Genomic DNA, 7,770 nt, shown 5'->3' with positions numbered 1-7,770 from the left:
TGCAGACCCTTTCTTTACAAATAATACACGTACATTTATCATTTACCATCCTCCCTGGCCCTTGAGATTATGTGCATGTGGCCATGTGTCAGGTCATAGGGTCATAAGCAAAACAAATGATAACACTAGGTCCATTGTTACTCCAATCTCCACACAGCCATCACATGTCATTGACATACCCAGACCAGCTGCAGGGAGTTTATGAAAAACACATAAATGTCTCTGCTCTGTATTAACCCTTCAACTGGTTCTCAATCCATAAACATTTTAAGGCATATAGGTGTTTAATTCTACAACATATGTACTTGAAAATCATCCATAGTTGGAGCTGAGCCAATCAGAGGACTTGGGCAAGGAGAATGAAGGTTACTCACATAACCACGGTTCTATGAGCTAGGGACTATGCTAGTTACTCAATGGGATGTCCTTCCGCCTGGAGGCAGGAGGAGTCGAGATATTAATATCAGAGTAATTCCGTGCCACGGGTGTGATGCACGTGCCCCCACCCCCTATAAATACCTGGGCGCGTAGCATCACTTCCTCTAGACTTTTCCAAGGGAACCAACATCTGGACTAGCATAGTCCCTAGCTCATAGAACCGTGGTTACGTGAGTAACCTTCATTCTATTTTGCTTGAGGGACTACGCTAGTCACTCAATGGGATGACAATACCAGAGTAAGTCAGTTCCCATAGGGCACAGCCTAGAGCAACACATCACCATAGGTGCTCGAGGCAGTCCCCGGCCCAACCACAGGATACTGTTGGGAGGGAAGGGTAGCACCAAGCACAGCTGAGCTCACACCATGAGGGTCAGCCACATTCACCCGGTAAAACCTTGCAAAGGTACTGGGGGACGCCCAGCTGGCAGCCGCACATACTGTATGTCAGAGAGGGGGACTACCATAAGCAGTGCCCAGGAGGTGGCAACTCCCCTGGTGGAGTGCGCTACCACAGATGATGAGGCTGGGCGGCAAGCTAGGCTATATGCTTGCAGGATAGTGTCTACAATCCAATGTGACAACCATTGTTTGTGTGCTTTCTCCTAAGCACACAAACAGCTGATCAGAGCGACGGATCGCCTGAGTCCGCTCCACATCCGCGTTTAGGGATCTCACAGGACACAGAGCGCATACATCAACATGAGCCCCACGGGGGATGGAGGTGGACAAGGCTGTTACCACCATTTCCCTGTTCACGTGACCTGGGGGCAGGACCTTTGGTTGGAAGGAAGGAAGGCCTAGACGATAACACTCATCACTAACAGATAAAGCATGGAGCTCACCAACCGTCTTGGTAGAAGCGATGGCCACCAGAAACACAGTCTTAAGAGAGAGATGTTTCAAGTGTCTAGCAGTTCGAAGGGAGGTCTGGATAGTACTCCAAGAACCATATCCAAATCCCATTTGGGAACTGAGGGGGCTCTTGAGGGGTGTAATCGACAGACTCCCTTAAGTGGACCATCCTGCTCTTCATCATGACACCCCTCAAGAGCCCCCTCAGTTCCCAAATGGGATTTGGATCCGGACTATTTACAATGACACCTCCCCCCTCCCTTTGTTTTTACACTGCTGCTACTCGCTGTTTATAATCACTTTATCCCTACCTACATGTACAAATCACCTTGACTAACCTGTACCCCTGCACATTGACTCTGTACCGGTACCCCCTGTATATAGCCTCGTTATTGTTATTTTATTGTGTTACTTTTTTAATTAAACATTAATTTTTTACTTTAGTTTATTTAGTAAATATTTTCTTAACTCTTTCTTGAACTGCATTGTTGGTTAAGGGCTTTTAAGTAAGCATTTCACGGTAAGGTCTACACCTGTTGTATTCGGCGCATGTGACAAATAAAAATGGATTTGATTGGATTTGAAATGGCTACAGCGTATCCCTTAAGTCTGTATGCAGCCCTGTCAGCATTGATGAAAGACCTCAAGAACTGGAGCACAATTTTTATGCCCCAAGATTCTGGAGCAACCCCCTGCTCCCCACACCACTGACAGAACACACGCCACCTTGTGTCATAGGTTGACGTGGTGGACGGGGCCCTGGCACTCTGTAAGATCTTAACAACAGAGGGCTCAATATCTAAACCAGACCACAGCTGCAGGCGGGAGGGATTCGGATGCCACAATGTGGCCTCCGCCTGTGACAATAGGTCCAGCCTCCGAGGTACTTCCCATGCTATTCCCACTAGGAGTGACAGTATTGTGCTGAACTAGTAGCGTCTCTGCCATCTCGGGGCAATCAGAAGGACCTGGTGGCTTGCTTCCCTGCTTCTGTCCAGAGTCGCTGGAATCAGCGGGATCGGGGGGAAGGCGTATAGCCTCTTCCTCTGCCACTCGTGGGACAGTGTGGCTGGCCCGGGGGGGGGGTTGGATATCGAGAACCAGAGGGGGCACTGTGTGTTCCTCTCTGAGGCAAACAGATCCACCTCCGCATCCCCAAAGAATCCCCACATGCGACTCACTATTCTGGGATGTAGTTGCCACTCCCCTTCCGGCGGGCATTCCCTGGATTGAATGTCTGCCCGAAGTGTTTAGGATCCCTGGGAAGTGTACAGCTCTTAGTGAGGCCAGATTCTTCTGTGACCACAGTAGAAGGATATGTGCCATCTGGTGGAGGCGGATGGAACCCAGCCCCCCTTGGTGGTTTATGTACGCTACCACTGTGGTGCTGTCTGTCTGTACCAGCATGTTTGTCCCGCAGTTGTGGGAGAAAATTGAGTACAGCTAGTTGGACTGCTCTCAACTCCAGCATGATGATGTGGAGTTTGGACCAGCTGCGGCTCCATGTCCCGCTGGCCACCTTCCCCCCTCAATACTGCTTCCCAGCCTGTCAAGGAGGCATCTGTTTGAACCAGTTCCCGCCGATGGACTCAGCCCAGGCGTATCCCGCCTGAAAGGAATTTTAGGGATCGCCATCTTGCCAGCGCTTGCGTGCATTCCTTGGACACAGTCAGGCGACAATACCTGTGGTCCTTGGGATGTAAACCCTGAGCATTGAACCACCTCTGCAGGGGTCTCAAGTGTAGAAGGCTCAATGGGGTCAAAAGATAGAATGCGAAGAGGAGACCCATCAGTCTCTGACACTGAAGAAGAGTCATCTTCTGGTCTTGGACAAAAGGAACATTTCTGGATTCGCTCTTCGGTGAGGTGAGCCCTCAGAGACGAGTCGATCCGCATGCCCACAAACATTACAGTTTGTGTGGGGACCAGGTGGCTTTTTTGCATGAACAACCTGAGGCCAAGCTCTGAGATGGGCTTCAGGAGAGGTGTCGTGTTTGCTGCTGCCTGTCCTCGTGACTGTGCACAGATTAGCCAATTCTCTAGGTAATTTAGTACTATCATCCCTTGTGATGTTAGGGGTGCTAGAGCGGCATCCATGCATTTTGTGGATATTCTTGGTGCCAGGGAGTGGCCGAAAGGTAACACTTGGTACTCGTACGCTATACTGTTGAATGCAAAGCACAGGAAATTCCTGTGAGCCAGTTGGATCGGTACATGGAAGTAGGCATCTTTTAGGTCGACAGTGGTGAACCAATGGCCTGGGCTGATAGCCTGTACTATGCAGGATGGAGAGAGCATCTTGAAGGGGAGGTTTTTCAAGCACCGGTTGAGAGGCCGTAAGTCCAGGATGGGGCGAAAGTCGCCATCCCTCTTGGGGACTAGGAAATATACTCCATAGAACCCACTGTGCTGTTCTGATGGTTTGAGTTGTCTGAATGCATTCTTCTCTAGCAGGGAGGATATCTCCAGTTGGAGAGCTTCTCTTTTCAGAGGGTCGACTTTTGTAGTTGACCAAACCCCCTCTGAATGGTGGTGGCCGGTGTCGGAACTGTAGTTTGTACCCCTGTAGTACTGTTTCCAACACCCAGGGGGACTCCACAAGCTACTCCCACTTTGCCCGATGGGCGTGGGAGAAGAGGCCGGTGCAGGGGCCACACCCATCAGGATGACTGAGGGGGCCTGTCCTTCTTTGGGGAGTAGAGGGATGGTGCTTGTTATGCCGCTGCCTGTGCTGGTGGTGGCGCCACTGCTGACCCGGAGCCTGCTGACGTGGCTGATCAGGGCGTGGCTGGTTTGGGGGAGGGCCCAAGCGGCCTTTCAAGGCAGTGGAGAGCTGAGGTCTAGACTGCAATGGTCTCTGGGTAGGGTAACGTGGGGCAGGGGGACCCATGAAAGACTGCAGGGTCTCTCTGTCCTTCCGCAGCTTTGCCGTTTGGTCCATAATGGCATCCACACCTGGACCAAAAACTTGGCCTGGGGAGATGGGGAGCTCCATAAAGGGTTTATTCAAGGAGGCCGACATCTTTGTCTGTGAGAGCCAAAGCTGTCTGTTTGACGACATGACCGTAGACAGGGCTTTGCCATTAGCACGTGACATCTCAGCATTTAAGAGGGAGAGAAGTGTGGACACCTGAGTAATTTCAGCCGTTAGCTCAGGGTCACTGTCAGTGGACAGGCGAGCTATCAGACTGTGCAGGTATGCCTGCAGCAGAGTGGTCACATTCATGAGGCGAGCCACCATGGCCAAGGTCAGGAAGGTGTCCTTTAAGTGGTCGTCAGCAGCCTGATGAGATCCCGGAGGTCAGTGGGGAGACCTACCAAGGATCTCCTTGTCTGGGATGACCGTGGCCGCAACAATGGGGTCCATGACAGGGGTACTGGTCCCGTCCCAACTCCTCAGGAGAAGCCATGAAGGTCCAAGGTTTGCAATGGACATGGAACCTTGAATTTACCTTAGCCCAAGTTTGACGCAGTTCATTGGAGAACTTGGGGCACTGAGGAATGTACACTCTGCCCGGGCTGCTGTTAGGGTCTGAGTTAATATCCAAAGCTTTCAGAACCCTAGAGAGGAGCTCCTGCATATCAGCTGATGAAAAGGGCACTTCACTCTCAGCCCTCTCTGAGCCATGGTTCGCTGACCCAGAACCGGCCTCAGAGGTCTCTTATCTAGGTCATTACCAGCAAGGATGGAGATAGCATCAGGATCCTGTCTTAAGTCTTTAATGGAGCCTTTCGGGCTGAGAGAGCGGAGCTGCGAAGACAGAGAGTCTGCCTGGGCCTCCAACTCATCCAGTGTAGGTCCCCTGGCCATCTTGGACTGCTTGGTGGGCGGACCCGCGCTGAGGACGGTTGTTTACGCTTGAGGCCGCTCCCGTAGCCTCTAGAATTTGTCTCCATCGTAGCTTATCGTGTTTCACATTGGCGTGGGCAAGAGTAGCACAGTACATGCAGCTGAAGGGGGAATCCACAGCCTGAATGGCATGCTCTAAGCCTAGGCACATCATACAGATGGAATGGGCATCATCAGCCGAAGCCAGCATTGCATTTATCGCAGTAGAATGGCATGGATCATCTTCACCCTGTCTAGACAGAAGCAGAAATACAGATTCAGTGCGTTCTGAAAAGTATTCAGACCCCTTTTTCCACATTTTGTTACGTTACAGCCTTATTCTAAAATTGATTAAATTGTTTTTTTCCCTCATCAATCTACACACAATACCCCATAATGACAAAACAAAAACAGGTTATTAGACATTTTAGCAAATTTGTTACAAAAATAAAACTGAAATATACATTTACATAAGTATTCAGACCCTTTACTCAGTACTTTGTTGAAGCACCTCTGGCAGCGATTACAGCCTCGAGTCTTCTTGGGTATGACACTACAAACTTGGCACACCTGTATTTGGGGAGTTTCTCCCATTCTTCTCTGCAGATCCTCTCAAGCTCTGTCAGGTTGGATGGGGAGCATCGCTGCACAGCTATTTCCAGGTCTCTCCAGAGATGTTCGATCGGGTTCAAGTCCGGGCTCTGGCTGGGCCACTCAAGGACATTCAGAGACCTGTCCCAAAGCCACTCCTGCGTTGTCTTGGCTGTGTGCTTAGAGTCGTTGTCCTGTTGGAAGGTGAACCTTCGCCCCAGTCTGAGGTCCTGAGCACTGGAGCAGGTCATCATCAAGGATCTCTCTGTACTTTGTTCTGTTCATTTTTCCCTTGATCCTGACTAGTCTTCCAGTCCCTGCCACTGAAAAAACCCCACAGCATGATGCTGCCACCACCATGCTTCACCGTAGGGATGGTGCCTGGTTTCCTCCAGACGTGACGCTTGGCTTTCAGGCCAAAGAGTTCAATCTTGGTTTCATCAGACCAGAGAATCTTGTTTCTCAAGCGGGCTGTCATGTGCCTTTTAGTGAGGAGTGGCTTCTGTCTGGCCACTCTACCATAAAGGCCTGATTGGTGGAGTGCTGCAGAGATGGTTGTCCTTCTGGAAGTTTCTCCCATCTCCACAGATGAACTCTGGAGCTCTGTCAGAGTGACCATCGGGTTCTTGGTCACCTCCCTGACCAAGGCCCTTCTCCACCGATTGCTCAGTTTGGCCGGGCAGCCAGCTCTGGGAAGTCTTGGTGGTTCCAAACTTCTTCCATTTAAGAATGATGGAGGCCACTGTGTTCCTGGGGACCTTCAATGCTGCAGACATTTTTTGGTACCCTTCCCCATATCTGTGCCTCGACACAATCCTATCTCAGAGCTCTATGGACAATTCCTTTTGACCTCATGGCTTGGTTTTTGCTCTGACATGCACTGTCAACTGTGGGACCTTACATAGACAGGTGTGTGCCTTTCCAAATCATGTCCAATCAATTGCATTTACCACAGGTGGACTCCAATCAATTTGTAGAAACATCTCAAGGATGATCAATGGAAACAGGATGCATATGAGCTCAATTTCGAGTGTCATAGCAAATGGTCTGAATACTTACGTGAATAAGGTATTTCTGTTTTTTATTTTTAATACATTTGCAAAAATGTCTAATAACCTGTTTTCGCTTTGTCATTATGGGGTATTGTGTGTAGATTGATGAGTTTATTTTTATTTTTATCCATTATAGAATAAGGCTATAACGTAACATGTGGGAAAAGTAAATGGGTCTGAATACTTTCCAAATGCACTGTATTTCTTATAGAGCAGATAATCACCGCTTTAATACTATACCAGGTGTAAGTAGAAAGTATTTCTGTTCTCAGGGCAAAATGTGAATTAAGTAAAAATATATTCTATGGATATCAGAATATATTCGAGAAATTCCACTCACAATCCCCAAAAGGTATGGATGTGAGGAGCCAAACTCAACTGACAGAGTGACAGACTATGTGTGAGGAGAGGTCCTGAGAACGGACTGGTCAACTCTCGGGAGATTAGTGAGGTGCACGCTCTGAATCTCACTCCGGCAACAGCTGCAGCTCGAGCCAGTAAGAGAGTATGCTAGCTAGGATGCGAAGCCTGGACGTTAGGTGCGACTTGCCGATCACCCATCCTACTTATGGAGAGCAACAGTGTTTAGCTATAGCTAGATAACACACAGAGTCTACCCTAGCCTGGGTAGGTGCGTTGGAGTATACTATTCACACATAATGAAAAACTCACTTATGGAGTCTTCTACTGTTTCAAGTAGTTTTATTTAAGAAGCCAACAGTGCCTTAGCCAACGTGTAACAACTTCCTTATCCCGTGCGTAGAACAATGGCATCCGGTCTATTACCTAACAGTTTAGCACCATACCAGCAGGGGGCATCCAAGCCTTACACATAACATCTCCTTTAAAATCAAATCAAATTTTATTTGTCACATGCGCCGAATACAACATGTGTAGACCTTACCGTGAAATGCTTACTTACGAGCCCTTAACCAACAATGCAGTTCAAGAAATAGAGTTAAGAAAATATTTACTAAGTAAACTAATATAAAAAATACAATAAAA

This window comes from Coregonus lavaretus (assembly GCF_964263955.1).
Source record: "Coregonus lavaretus genome assembly, contig: SUPER_35_unloc_1, whole genome shotgun sequence".
NCBI classification, from domain to species: Eukaryota; Metazoa; Chordata; class Actinopteri; order Salmoniformes; family Salmonidae; genus Coregonus; species Coregonus lavaretus.
The sequence above is the reverse complement of the archived record's forward strand: the minus strand, read 5'-3'. Positions refer to the sequence as shown.